Below are 15,520 nucleotides of genomic sequence, written 5' to 3' on the forward strand. Positions count from 1 at the left end.
ACAACACTTATGAGTTCAATTATGTTGCTAATGCTATTGGTAAAAGCACAAAGGTATTCAATCAAATTTTAATATTACTTTTTTTTCTAAAATTTATATATTTATCTTCACATGATTTCGTTGCCTAATACATGTTGTTTGTTACTATTTTAGGATTTATGCAAGTTTGTTACTATTTTAGGATTTATGCAAGGTAATGGAAGGTTCTCGTGCACGTGTTTACTCAGAGGAGGAAATCTACAAAGAGTTGGAGATTATGGGCATAGTGTCAGAGGAGAAAATCTTCGATGCGTATCTTTTTTTGGTTGAGCGCCCGGAAAAAGCACAGGCTCTTTTTGGTGTGTTTACTCAGAGGAGGAAATCTACAAAGAGTTGGAGATTATGGGCATAGTGTCAGAGGAGGAAATCTTCGATGCGTATCTTTTTTTGGTTGAGCGCCCGGAAAAAGCACAGGCTCTTTTTTGTTGTCCTCTTAACAAGCGGATGAATATGTTACGTAAAATGATGGGAGCATGAGAATGAGATTTGAAACTTGTTTTGAAACTTTTGATTAAACATGTTTTTTTTTTGGAAACCGAATTGAACTTTTTTGGAACGTTGCATTTCTTGTTAAAACTAGTTGGTTATTTTTTGGAGACGTTATTGCTTATTAAAAGTGTGTGTTGTTTTTTTTTTAATCCATTATGGATGAGGCGTAAAATTGTAAAAGTGTTATTTTCCTTTTCTTTCCATCCAACTTAAGAACATAGTTATCCTTTCCTTTCCTCTAATTTCCTTCCAACTCAAGAACACACCTAATTAAAAAAAATTCATTCCCTTCCCTTTCTTATCCTTCCATCTCCTTTCCTTTTCTTTCCTTGGTTAAAAAACTCAAGAACAAGGCGTTAATGAAATTCTAATGTTGCCTTACTCCACAACGTGTTAATTCAAATCGTAAGATATTAACACTTATGTACTAAACAAACTCAATATATGATCAGAATATTTTGAACTGTTGTGACTAATTTTTTATTATTTTTTTTCGTGGGGGATTGTTGGAATAAAAAGAAATTAAAAGGCATATTTAATATTATTAAATATAGAAACAGGATCAAATACATTTTATTCTTAACATGAAAACAGTGAGAACCAATTTATTGTTATTATTAGGTTTATTTTTATAAGTGTTTGCTGTTATTTTTTGTTCTATTTGCTAATTTTCGATTATGAGACGTTATAGCATTTGCTTATTATATTTTGTTGTTATTATTAGATTTTTTCTTTTGCTGATATTAGTATTTGCTGTTATTGTTTTCTTTTTTATTTTGATTCTTTTGTTGTAATTTTTAGGTTTTTTTCTTTGTTATTATAAATAATTGTTTATGTAGATTGGTATTTTAGTTGGTATTGTTTATTACGTTCTCATTTTTTTATAAATTGGTATTATTTCCTACATTCTCATGTTAAGACTAAAATGCAGATGAGCCTTTATAAAGTTAATATATCTAACTAGTTTGAAAACCATCATATATGTTTTCCACGGTTATTAAAAAGAAAACATTTATCTTTTTCTTTTTATTATTAACCCTAATTAGATTGGCAATCACCATTAACATTCTGATCATACATTTATTTAATTTTCATCATTGATTTCTTCTTAAGTACACAAGAATACTTCAATTCATTTCTGTGCTAACCTTGGAGAGCCATTGGCAACATCTATTTGTACCCAGGTAGTGCTCAAATCGCTTTTAAGGCTGTGTGATTACACAGGACACAGATTCAGTTTTATTATTGCTTTCGTTTATTCAATTGTTTGGCAGATTCCTCCAACATGTAAAACTTTTGTATCCCACATGGAAACAATATTCTTGCATGATCAGCCAAACGTTATAGTTTAATATGATTCGGGTTTGTAATTTACATCACTTCGTATTAGATATTCTCTTTGATCACAGCATTGCAAATTAGAGTCTTCAATTGGTTTCCGTAGAGGTACGGTCAAACTTATATTCTCTGTTAATCCATGTATTAGTTTTCAAATTCAAAACAGGTCAATTATTTTGTGGTCGAAAAGGACTAACCTTAATCTTTGATGGGTATTTCATTTTTCTTCTTAGAAATGACTAGCTGAATCCTAGATTGTGGGGGGTTTGTTTTTACTTTGGGAAAGTTTTGATCTTTTGTGTGGAGATCTATAATTGAAGAAACACTAACCGGACCCCGGGCAGATTACTGGTAACCTGGGGGTTGGATAGCTGTTTCCCACGAGGGGTTAGACCCTTGGAAGATGGTTCTTCTGATAACCTGCAAAACAGACACCGTGAGCTCGTCACTGAGAAGGGGGGGGTTCCTCCTTGTGACCACCCTCCGGCGTGAGAATCAGACTAGATTGCTCTTTAAATATAAAAGTATATTAAGAGATTGCTAGAGCAGATATCAGGTATAATATGATGATAATGTAGTAAGATATGTTATTGGATAATACCAGATAAGATAAGATGGTCATACCATTTGGGGTATTTATAGCCGAAGGTAGGTTTCCAAGGAGGTATGGCCGGCTGCAACAGTGTTCCTGTTCATCAACAGTAGCCTACGCACGTGCCCTGCTGGTAGTTGGTGGGCAGGCAGTGGCTGATAGTGACCAGGCCTGCTGCACACTATTCCCTTTCTACCAACTGCCGGCTACGCACGTGGTATGACAGTAGTTGGTGAGTATGCAGCGGCTAATAGTGATACAGTACAGGAGCATGCTGCTCGCCATACTGTATCAGTGAGCTGTCGTATCTCTGATCAGATCTTTCGCCCATACCTCGTCAGGTACAGTAAAAGATCCTTCAGTATACGGACTGGCTTGGCGGGAGTATTCCCCCTCCCGCCTCTGTGCGGGATCGCTCCCGGCTTGGCTCATTCCTTCAGGTGACACTGAAGGATCGAGAGCTAAGTGCCTTGTGCGTGTAGCCATGCTGCGCGGGTGGCCTTCCCTAATGGCTTGTATCCGAGGCTGCGGGAACAGGCGGAGTCCTTCACCATTGGGAGGCATTTCCTGCGGGACCAGCTTGCGTACTGCGCGTAAGGACGTCACGTCTCTGAGCATGGTTGGTCCTGCGGATCCAGTTGGTTTCTGCGCAGACATTCCTCTTCAAGGTGAGTCTTGCGGGTCCAACTGGGCTCTGCTGGGACCTACCTCTTCAAGTCCCCCCAGTCCAATGTTCTTCTCATGCGTGTTTAATAAAGTGAGGTGAACTTTTGGACTTAAGCAAAGGGTTTTGAAAAGGGTTTTGTAAGGTTTTCCATGGGGATTCTTTCCGCGGAAGTCCTTGTCACTTGCAGAAATGCCCGAGTTTCCTGTTTGATCTTTGGGTATGATGCGGGTAGGTCTGTAACCTTCTCGCAAGTCAGGAGCATTGAGTTCCAGTTGTATGGATTTTCCATGAGGTTTTGGTAGGTTTGAACATAGTGATCAATTATGTTAAGACCACCAATTCCGTCCTGGAGCTCCAAACAACGTAGTTCTCGACGTTCCTGCTATGCGGGGATGTTATTTCCGTTTCCGCAAGCATTGCCCAGAAGACCCCTCTTGGTTCCAATTCCCAGCGGAGCGCTAGGTATGTGAAGGGTTTTGCCTTAACACTGTACCTGCGCTCGTCTTACGGTTACTTTACTTCCAAGGTATTCCTGGCGTCAATTCCCTGCGGGTGCTAGGTATGTGAAGGGTTTCGCCTTAACACTGTACCCGCATCCGTCTTACGGTTACTTGTTTGCCAAGGCTCTTGGCTTCAATTCCCTGCGGGTGCTAGATATGTGAAGGGTTTCGCCTTAACACTGTACCCGCATCCGTCTTACGGTTACTTGTTCGCCAAGATTTTCTTGGCTTCAATTCCCTGCGGGTGCTAGGTATGTGAAGGGTTTCGCCTTAACACTGTACCCGCGTCCGTCTTACGGTTACTTTTTTGCCAAGGTTTTCTTGGCTTCAATTCCCTGCGGGTGCTAGGTATGTGAAGGGTTTTGCCTTTACACTGTACCCGCACCCGGCTTATGGTTACTTGTTTGCCAAGGTAAGGGGTATTTTCCCGCTTTTTAATATTTTCGAATTTTGAATTTTGAAATTCGAAGAGTTGGTGAAAAGATAAGAACAGTCCAAACCTCTGAAACGTCGTGCGACAGTTTCTTCTGACTGTGTCAGGACGTGCAGGAAGTTATGGTGACGTGACAGAACATGGTCATTCCAGTCGCTTTTTCAGGCGCGTGGGCGTGATTTTTCGGGCGCGTGGCCGCGAAATTACTGGCACACGTCCTTTCAACAGCTGTTGCCAGCCTGCTTTTTGCCACGTGTCATAGTTTCATTGCACCTTTGATTTCTCTCTCCTCCGCATTAAATTCACCGCATTAATTGCGATTACTATATAAAGGGGAAGAGGGTTATTTGCAATTCACACTTTCACCTTTCTTCTTCTTCTTCTTAGTGATTTCCGGCAAATACTCCCCTTTTTCAGGCAAGCATTTTCCCGAAATCACTTCTCTTTCTGCAAAAATGTCTTCTCATGATGCCGACGATCAGAAGACTGCTGGCGAGTGCCAGTGTTCTCTTCCTTTCGATCTGTACCAGTATATCGTCAGGAAGTTCATGCTCGAGTCTCTCGAGCCTGAGTTTCCTGAACCCCACCATACTGTGTACGATGCCCCTAGTGGCAAGATCGGGGTTTATGCTGCATTCTTTGTCTACGGGAACCTTAGGTTCCCGTTGACAAAGTTTGTGTACCGTGTCCTTGAGAGGCACGGCGTTCATTTGACCGAGCTGCACCCCATGGCGATCGCCAAGATTCGTCATTTTGAGTGGGTGTGCCGGATTCTGGGCATCGAGCCCCATGTGGACCGCCTGATGACCTTCTACACTTGGAGGTGCATCCAGGGGTGGTACAGTCTTACAACCCGGATTAAGGGTTTAAAGATTTGTACCACCGAGCGGAGTCTTCGCTCGTGGAGAAGAGAGTTCTTCTTCATATCCGCTCGCGCCATCCCCATTGCCATGAAGTTCAAGAACGGCCAGGCACTTCAGAGCCTTCACGCCCCCAACTACGAGGAGGCGGAATGGTTCTCGAAGATATCCCGGGTCCAATCCCCGGTTTTCCGTTTTCCGGAGTCAGCGATGGTAATGCTGGGGATGAGCCGAGTGTGGAAGGCGGCGAATGCGCAGAAGGTTCCGATCGTCCTTGAATATGGTTCGAACTCTGTCCCTTATGGTATGTCTTGTTTCTTTTTGTTGATTTTGACTTTTTTCTAACTTTCCTGTTTATTTCAGAGGGGAACGACCTACAGTCGCTCCTGAATCCGCGGGAGGAAGATGGTCCCGCACGGATGGGTACTCGTGCTCTGGACGAGAACGAGTTGCCCATCCTAGAGCAAACTGCGAGTCGGTTCGTGGAGGTTTACCCGCCGGGCCAAGAGATCCTGAGCCACCGACGGCCTGGTAAGCCTATCTTCTACCCTGAACCCCTCAATGCTGTGCCTGCTGCTGGAGTTCTTGACATTTCTTCTTCTGAGGAATCCGCAGAAGGTCCTCCGTTGGTGCGGAAGAAAAAGGCTGCCGCCGGGAAGGGCAAGGAGAAGGTGTCCACTGCCGGCCCGGTAGTCCTATCTGACTCCGAGTCAGATAGTGAAGAGGTGGCGGGGAGACCCGGTGGTGAGGAGACCACTGCTCCGGGGGCTACAGTGTTACCTCCGGGGAGGCCGCGACAACGACGGTTACCGGTATCAAGAGGCCAGCTCCATCGGGTTCTCCCCCGCTCGTCCGTACGTTCAGGCTCAAGAAAACCCGTAAGTACAATTATAATTGTCTATAAATTTACTGCTTCAAATAGATTTCTAACACTCTTTGTGCAGGCGTGGATGTTGACGCATTCCAGGGTGAAGCTGGAGCGAGTATTCCCCCGCCAATGACGGTAGGCTCGGTCAGCCTTCCCGAGGCGTCGACCCAGGCGTCTGCGCCTGCTTCCGCTGGTTCCAGCCTTCCTGAGGCTGTTCCAGCTGAGAAGACGTCACCGCCGGCCGTGAGTGCAATTTTTACAGCATCCTTCACGGAGCCGGCGGTTACTGCTGCTGCTGATGATGAGTCGGCGCCAACAACGGCAACCACGGCGGCTGCCACCATGCCTGCGCCACCGGCACCGACGGCCGGACCATCAGGTACGCGCAGGACTTCCCGCCGATCTATGCCACCTTCCCGTCTGCCTGACCTGTTGGATGGATTTCCTTTAGGTTCAGGTGATGGGTTTGGCGGCTATCGGCCTGTTATTGACCCTACAGGTACGTAGGGTTCTTTTTCCCTTGTATATTTTTTATCATCTTTTCCTAACTGCCTTTGTTTCTTTTGCAGTGTCAGATTCCAATGAAGTGTATGTTCCACGATGGAACATCCGCCGAGGAACAACCCTTCGCACCCCTGGGGAGTGCGTGGACTGGGCTCGCCACGCTGCTCCTCATGGTGCGTTGGGGGAAGCCATGGCTAGCTACCAGGAGGGTAGGCTAACCAATGAGCTTCGGGTTCTCCAGGCCCGGATGCAGCCCCGCGTCGAGCTGCTTTGTCGTGAAAACGACAAGTTAAAAGCAGCTCATGCCAAGCAAATATCTGAAACGCGGGCTCTGCGGGAGGAGAACCAACTGTTGGCCGCGGCTGCTGCCAACAAAGAGAAGGCCTTCAAGGCCCTCGAGGTTGAAGTTCAGGCGCGACTCGAGGCCCGCTCTAAGGCTGCCCAAGCTGTTAATGAACAGCTTCGGCTAGCTAAGGAGACTGCGCGAAACGCAACCGAGAGGGCTGCCAAGGCTGAAGCTGTTGCTGAGCCTCTTCGCGAAGAGAATGAGCAGCTTAAATGCAAATTAAAGGCTCTTCAGCATGCTCATGACGCCTTGGCAATGGAAGATGCCAAGAAGCTGCAGGAGATTCTTGACCAGAGGGGGGTGCTTGACCAAACCGAGCGGAAGCTTAAGGGCGTCGAAGAGGCTGCCACAAAGGAAGTATTACTTGCCAATCTGAACCAAAGCGAAGCCGAACGCGCCCGTGACGAAGTGCAAGCTACCCTCCAATGGCTACTTCGAGAAGCGTTGCCTCAGGTACTTTTAACTGTCTTCACGCTTTCTTTGTAAAATAAAGTTCACTTATATTTTCTTTGTAGGTTGTGCGTCGGGTCTTTTCAGAGACCTCTTACGACGATGCAATGAGCGCAGCCCTCAACGCTTCTCATGAGGATGGGGAGAAGACTGGCTTCCTGCTTGGTCTAGGGTTTGCTGAGAGAGGCTTTCCGCCCTCCAACTTCCCTTTATTCAATGTTAATACTGAAGCTGCTTATGACCAAGCAGTGAACCAGTACGCCGCCTTCCCGCATCCAGTGGTGGAGAAGGTGAGTGAAGTAGCTGCTGCTGATGATGGGTTAGCTGTCCTCAAAGCGTTCCTCGAACCACCCCGTTCTGACGGAGCGGGTCCAAGTGGAAGCGGCCCTGAAGCTTGATCTTGAAGATCCCTTCCCACTGCTTAGACTTGTATAGTTTTATTCTTTTTAGGCGGGTAGTTACCCAGCCATTCTTGTAATAGATTGTGAAATATTAATCTTTTTGCGTATAAGATTGTTATTTCCTTGGGTTCCTTGCTTTATAAACTTATGACTTGCATACTTAGTTTAAATTAGCAATTTTCCAAGTGTTTAGAATAAGAACCTTTGAACGTGGTTGATGATGGGTTAAAGTTTCGCCTCCTCCTTCGTGATTGTGCGGGTAAAACCGTCACTTGCACTTGGTAGGATGGCTAAACTTTAACCTCTATCTGACCTGCGTGTAGGTTTTCCTTTTCGAAATTTCTAAGGCATTAAGTTAAACCTTTGAACGTGGTTGATAATGGACTAAAGTTTTCGCTTCCTCTTTCGTGATTGTGCGGGTGTAACCGTCACTTGCACTTAGTAGGATGGCTTTAACTTTAGACCTATATCTGACCTGCGTGTAGGTTTTCCTCACCTTTTGAGGATAAGTTAACCTTTGAACGTGGTTGATAATAGGTAAGTTTTGCTTCCTCTTTCGTGATTGTGCGGGTAGGACCGTCACTTGCACTTAGGATGGCAAAACTTTACCCTTATCTGACCTGCGTGTAGGTTTTCCTCACCCTTTGAGGATAATTGAACCTTTGAACGTGGTTGATAATAGGTGTGAAGTTTTGCTTCCTCTTTCGTGATTGTGCGGGTAGGACCGTCACTTGCACTTAGGATGGCAAAACTTTACCCTTATCTGACCTGCGTGTAGGTTTTCCTCACCTTTTGAGGATAAGTTAACCTTTGAACGTGGTTGATAATAGGTAAGTTTTGCTTCCTCTTTCGTGATTGTGCGGGTAGGACCGTCACTTGCACTTAGGATGGCAAAACTTTACCCTTATCTGACCTGCGTGTAGGTTTTCCTCATCCTTTTTAGAATTTTTGTTTTGAACCGTTCGACGCGCAATTGTCAATAGGTTAGTGCAGTTTCCTTTAATGATTCGTGCGGATAAACCGGCACTTTCATTTAATGGGATAATCGAACTTCCCTTCAACTGACATGCGTGAAGGTTTGCAACGTTATTGGGTTCGTGCGGGTAGGACCGCCTTCCCACGCAACGACTTCACGTAATGTGAATGCCGTCACCAGTGTTGCATAGTTTAACCGTTCGACGCGCGGTTGTTGATAGGTTTTCATTCAGTTTCCTTTAATGATTCATGCGGATAAACCGGCACTTTCATTTTTAGGGTGCTGAACTTTTTCCCCTTCAACTGACCTGCGTGAAGGTTTGTCACGTTGCTGGGTTCGTGCGGGTAGGACCGCCTTCCCATGCAATGACTTCACGTTATTATGCGGTGAAAACCGACATATTAGTTCAGAAAAGTACAAATGTAAAATCATCAGCTTCGATGTTCTTAAAGAGAATCATTTCCATTAGAAGTGGCTCTTTGGCCTTTTCTTTACAGATTGGAATTGATTTACATGCACACTGTGTAAATGAGCTCCCTTCCATGTTGTTGGGATGGGAGTGCCATCGAGCCGATACGCACCTGGTTCGGGATCTCGTTCTTTACGCAGCATGTAGTCTCGATTTTGAAGCTGGAATTGATTCGTGTTTTCCCCAGCTGGGGTTCTATACGCACTCGCCTGCTCAGCCTTTATTACGCCACGAGGTGCGCGAGCGTCCCATCTCTGACAAATGCTTCGACCATGTCTTTTACATCTATGCATTCTTCAGTGTTGTGGCCCTTTGTCTTGTGAAAGTCACAGTATTTGCTTCGATCAGCATCGTGACGATGTCGAATTATTGGAGGCTTTGGCCATGGGAGCTCTTCAGTGGCGAATATCTCAGTGACGCTTTTGGTGAGTGGCGTCCATCTGGAGTTCCGGTGCGACTGTACATTATCCCTTCCGCCCAACCGATGTTGTAAGCCGGATGAGGTGTCAAAGTTTACCCTTGACTGCCAAATGCCTAGCTTTCGTTTTTTATTTAGTCGGGCGGTGAGGACGTTGTCTTCTCTCGTCCTCTGGGTGTAGAGGTTTGTGCTCTGTGGGAGATCTCTACCCAGTTGCTTCTCCGTTTCCGCATAGCGCTTTGCTGCTGTCATGATGCCATCCCATGTGGATGGCATTCCATCTTTACCCGTTAGGGTGCGGATGAGCTCTGGGTCATGCGCGCCCTGGATAAAGGCAGCGCAAACAAGATCTTCGCTGATATTGCCCAAACTTAGCTTCTTTGAGTTGAAGCGAGTGATGAAGTTTGGCAGAGATTCATCTTCCTCTCGTATACATTTGAGGATTGTTCATTGCTCCTCGGTATATTTCCGTTGCTGGCTGAAGTGTTGGCTAAACTTCTGTTCGAAGTCTGCCCAGTCGTAGATGTGGTTGACCGGTAGACGATCAAACCAAGCTCTAGCAGCCCCCACAAGTGTCATTTGGAACATGTAGCACCACGTGGGTTCCGTCCAATTGCTAACGGTTGCCCCCGCTATGAACCTGTTCAAATGATCGTCTGGGTCAGATATACCGTCATATGTGCCTATGTTGGGCATTTGTTTGGCACTCCTTGGGGCGATTGCTTCAGCAATGTCCCTTGCAAATTTGGACGTTCCTGCATTTGCAACGTTTGGTCTGAACGTTTTGGAGAAGTCTCGTGGACTTCCACCTGTGCTTTTTGGTTTGTAGGCTTGTCCAAAATGCCTTTTCGGTTGGGGTTCCATTTCCTTACGCTTCCCTTTTGCCCTATGGCGAGGGTTCACGTCGGAGTCGGATTCCCCCGAGTCATCCTCCCAGTATTCGAATTCGTCGGCCTGTTGCACGGAACGCAAGCGTTCGTCCAACTCAGCCTGGAATTCCTTTTGTCGTGCCTCCGCCCATGCCTTAACTTCATCGAGAGTCTGGCGGGGGAGTCTTCGTTTCTCAAACTGGGTATCGGTGGATCCCAGTAGGCGGTCATTTACTGCACTTGCCCCTGCTTTAGTAAGTGGGGTAGTGTTCGTAAAATTTACTTCACTTGCTCCGGCTTCGGTAGCCGGAGTAGTGTTTGTAAAAACTGTGTTGCCAGTATTCCCCCCAGTAGCTGGGGTTGTGGTTACCGGAATTTCTCTAACCATCTTTGTAAAAGTTTGAAAAAACTGGAGAAAATTGTTCTAGCTTTATGCACGGATGGCGCCAATGAAGAAACACTAACCGGACCCCGGGCAGATTACTGGTAACCTGGGGGTTGGATAGCTGTTTCCCACGAGGGGTTAGACCCTTGGAAGATGGTTCTTCTGATAACCTGCAAAACAGACACCGTGAGCTCGTCACTGAGAAGGGGGGGGGTTCCTCCTTGTGACCACCCTCCGGCGTGAGAATCAGACTAGATTGCTCTTTAAATATAAAAGTATATTAAGAGATTGCTAGAGCAGATATCAGGTATAATATGATGATAATGTAGTAAGATATGTTATTGGATAATACCAGATAAGATAAGATGGTCATACCATTTGGGGTATTTATAGCCGAAGGTAGGTTTCCAAGGAGGTATGGCCGGCTGCAACAGTGTTCCTGTTCATCAACAGTAGCCTACGCACGTGCCCTGCTGGTAGTTGGTGGGCAGGCAGTGGCTGATAGTGACCAGGCCTGCTGCACACTATTCCCTTTCTACCAACTGCCGGCTACGCACGTGGTATGACAGTAGTTGGTGAGTATGCAGCGGCTAATAGTGATACAGTACAGGAGCATGCTGCTCGCCATACTGTATCAGTGAGCTGTCGTATCTCTGATCAGATCTTTCGCCCATACCTCGTCAGGTACAGTAAAAGATCCTTCAGTATACGGACTGGCTTGGCGGGAGTATTCCCCCTCCCGCCTCTGTGCGGGATCGCTCCCGGCTTGGCTCATTCCTTCAGGTGACACTGAAGGATCGAGAGCTAAGTGCCTTGTGCGTGTAGCCATGCTGCGCGGGTGGCCTTCCCTAATGGCTTGTATCCGAGGCTGCGGGAACAGGCGGAGTCCTTCACCATTGGGAGGCATTTCCTGCGGGACCAGCTTGCGTACTGCGCGTAAGGACGTCACGTCTCTGAGCATGGTTGGTCCTGCGGATCCAGTTGGTTTCTGCGCAGACATTCCTCTTCAAGGTGAGTCTTGCGGGTCCAACTGGGCTCTGCTGGGACCTACCTCTTCAATAATACAGTGTTCTCTGGTTGATAAATTCTCAAAAAGTGATTTTATTGTTTCAACATCAATTCTCTATGCACTTTGAAATGATAGTTTGCATGTTGGTGATATGATTTGAGTGTTGGTAGTGTTATTGGTGATGCTGGCTTGTATAAGATTGAAGATGATAATTTCAGTGTTGTTACAGTTTCAAAAATTTATGTTATGTATTTTGGCTGCTGCTGCTAGTAGTTCAACTGATATGGATTTTTATGTTTGAAATTTTAGCTAAATTTGATTTTGGTTATTAACTATCTTTTAAACGAACCGCATTGAAAACCGACATACTAACTGAAATAAGTGAAACAATTTCGGTTATGGATTTTGCAAAAAACAAAACATTTTATAGAATTATGTAATTATTTTAAATAATATGAACAAAGCAATTGTGCTATTGCGCATAACCGGTTGAACAGTGATGTAAGTCATTTTTAAGTTGACTAAGCAGTTGTGCACACTGACACAGGGACAAACAAAGTGACACATGGAAATAAGATGCAGATTGTAGTTGCCAGCAAGGTAACACCGAGCCGATGTCCAAAAACTGGCTGATACTAATGATGACAAATCACATAACAAAAGCAATATATCAACTCACTCCCCTGTCCGAAGTGCATCCTTAAATATTCATCATCTTTCGTTAACCTTAGAAAACCATACCATAATCAAATCAAAATGTCAGATAACATACCTTTCGAAATGCAAGTTGAAATCCTCAAAAAGCTTCCTGTCAAACAGTTGATTAGTTTCGGTCAGTCTCTAAAACATGGAAGAATCTTATCGATAGCTCTCATTTTGTTGCTCTCTATAGCAAGCAGCACACACAGATGCAACATCTACTTGTAAGCTTTGTAGATCCATATGATTTTAAGCATAAATTTGTTTCAATTGTTGATGATGATACTTTCCCGAAAAATAATTTTTTTACGACCGCTCCCTTGCTCGCTAACATGCTTATGCTTTGTGGTATAATCGGCTGCTCTCACGGCTTGTTTTGTTTATTTGGTGTTTACCCAAGGGGCCGTGGTGGTCCCTACTCTAAAACAAATATGGTTGTTCTTAGGAATCTTTCAATTAAAAAAGCGGTTGCCGCAGTTGTGCCTAATGTAGCATATGAAAATTTTGAAACTAAACTAGGTTTTGGTGTTTGTCGTGAGACTAATGACCCTAAGATTGTCAAGATCACACATATTATGAGGTGCAACGATTTAGATAGTATAACTCACATCCCTTATCAAGTTGAGGTTTTCACATTAAGCACGGGAGTTTGGAGAAGTTCACATAGCAATCTCCCTCGCAAGTCGATTCAATTTGGCTATTGTAAGATAGTTTTAGATGGAATACTTTATTGGCTTCCTATTGATAGGATTACCATGGATGGTGGATTTAGGTCTTGTAATTTGATTATTTCTTTTGACTTGACAAGTGAAGAATTTAGAGAAATAAAGCTCTCTGATAGTTTAACCCACGAGTCTCATTATAATTTGTCCATGTTTAAATTAAGGGAATCTCTTGTTGTGATTGAAGGCATAGAGGCTAATATTCCAATTTATCGTGTATGGAAGATGGAGGATGATATTTCAAAATCACTTACAGAGCTATTCATTATTAATGTTAATGTTAATGTTAACATACGAGATCAATTCGAAGTACGTGGAATCCGAATAAGTGGTGAACCTATAATTGAAATTTGGGAAGATAGTATAGGGATTTACAAACTTCTTGTTTATGAGCCTTCCTCAAAGCATATAGATAATCTTGGGATTGATGGAGTAGAGAGTTCATTTTCCGTGTTTCCCTACACGGAATCACTACTTTTGCTTGATCAGCCCAATCTCTCCCTTTACAACGAAAGGGAGACAGTCAAATTTCTAGACGATTTGGTTTCATATAACCCTTAGATCGATCGCCAGATGTTTCAGGAACCTGAGCCTCTGTGCACCTCTCCTTCCTGTGCCTTTTGAGAATTTTGTCAACTTCAGTTTGACAGGTTAAGGTAACGAAACTGATTTCTATGTGTATATAATGCTCTGGTGCGTAACCATTAAGAAAAATAAGTAATAGCTTTTGACAGGAAGCAAGAACCTTAAGAAATAAAATTGTCTTAAAAAATCAAAAGTATTGTTTAGATTTATAAAGTTAAGAACAAGCTGGTTGATAGATTTTAATGGTAAAAAGGTTTTAGATAAAGTCGTAGATTTGTTACGAATACTCCATTATCTCCTAACAAAATAATAATAATATTGTTTTAAAACAAACAATTTAAAAAATGAAAAAGGTGTAGTGGCGCCGCTTGTCTTCTGTTTTGTTGTAATCTAAACATTGAAATTTTGTATTTATAAATTATAAATTTCAGACTGCATCACCGCAAAAAAATTAAAAAAAATAAAAATCTCTTTTGTGTCATATATAGCCTTCTCTTTTTTGCAGATTATAAAAAGTTCTCTTAATTCTACAAGATTTTTTATAGATATAATCATGAATTTTGTAGATAATAACCTACTTGATTTAACGACTTTGTATGTTGAGCATGTTCCAAACAAAAGGATAATAATATATATATGAGTGTTGATACTTAAAAAAAGAGTCAAAAACATTTGAGGATTAAGATTTTTCAAACAAAAGGATAATATGAGTTTTGATTCTCAAGAGTCAAAACATTCTGAGGCAATGTTGATTCGAGGCAATGTTGTTGAGACCCGAACCGGTCCGACCGGGATTCGGTCCACCGAACCGTCTGGTTCTATATATTCTCTCGGCTACAAGAGAACCGGCTGGTCCGAACCGGTTTGACAGGTCAAACCGGAAACCGGACCGGTTGAACCGGTTTTCAATGAAAAAAATATTGTTTTTTATTTTTTGAGAAATCATATTTCCAGCCAAACCTCGTCTTTTTTTTACCAAAGTTGTTCGGCCAGTCCAACCGATTGAACCTATGAACCGGTTGGCTGTCCGGTTCAGTGTCCGGTCTGGTTATGAAAACATTGATTTGAGGATTAAGATTTATAAGTCTTTCACTTTAAAGATACGATTATATACTTCATAAGATTTTTAAAGAACATTTTGATTTAATTAATATGAAGTCCGATAAAGAGAGATATCAATTATATATAATTCACAAGATTTTTAAAGAACATTTTGATCTAATATGAAGTCTGACGAAGAGATATCAGTCTTAAGACTATACGGAGTGGGTACCGATTTGCAGTCCAACCGGCACATGTGGCCAGCGGTGCCAGTGGCAAACACCACCCGTCCCTCGTTGGTGCCTTCCAGCGGAGACGCCTTTGGCTCACAATAATACAAACGAAAGAAAAATTTTCAACAGACATACTAGATCATGGAGATGACATGTGAAAAAGTGAAAAAAGAAATATACTAGATCATGGTGATGACATGTGAAAAGTGAAGACAAAAGAAATGACATGAAGTTTATCTAAAAGAAAGGCTTATAAAAGGAGAAAGGAGGTGGAAGAGAGTGTATGGTCTTCAGTGTGTTTTTAGTAGCTGTTTTCAATTTCATGTACTAAAAATAAAATGTATTTTCGTATCTTTTGTTTAAAATTCCCTTTGCATATTAATGTACTCGGTTCATCCTAGATACTTGAATAACTCTGTTAGTGTTAAATAAACTGGAGTATAAGTTAGATTCAAGAGATTAAGGTTATTGTCATAATGTTTGAATCTGTTGGTTTAATCTAAATAATATTTTTTTGTTATTGTCATATTGTTTGAATCTCTTGGTTTAATCTAATTAATACTTTTTGTTACCAAGGGCTTCTAGTCCAATGGTATCTTGGTGGTGAGATAAGACTTAGTGACCATA

General features: G+C 43.2%; 1 pseudogene; it reads left to right on the forward strand.

Annotated features, from left to right (window-relative positions):
* The first annotated feature begins 12,367 nt into the window (after positions 1 to 12,367).
* On the forward strand, positions 12,368 to 13,646 carry LOC143621832 (putative F-box protein At1g30920; annotated as a pseudogene).
* Positions 13,647 to 15,520: the final 1,874 nt, after the last annotated feature.

Source organism: Bidens hawaiensis, unplaced genomic scaffold (assembly GCF_021521415.1).
Source record: "Bidens hawaiensis isolate Kalapana, Puna unplaced genomic scaffold, B.hawaiensis_p1.1 tig00002977_1, whole genome shotgun sequence".
NCBI lineage: Eukaryota > Viridiplantae > Streptophyta > Magnoliopsida > Asterales > Asteraceae > Bidens > Bidens hawaiensis.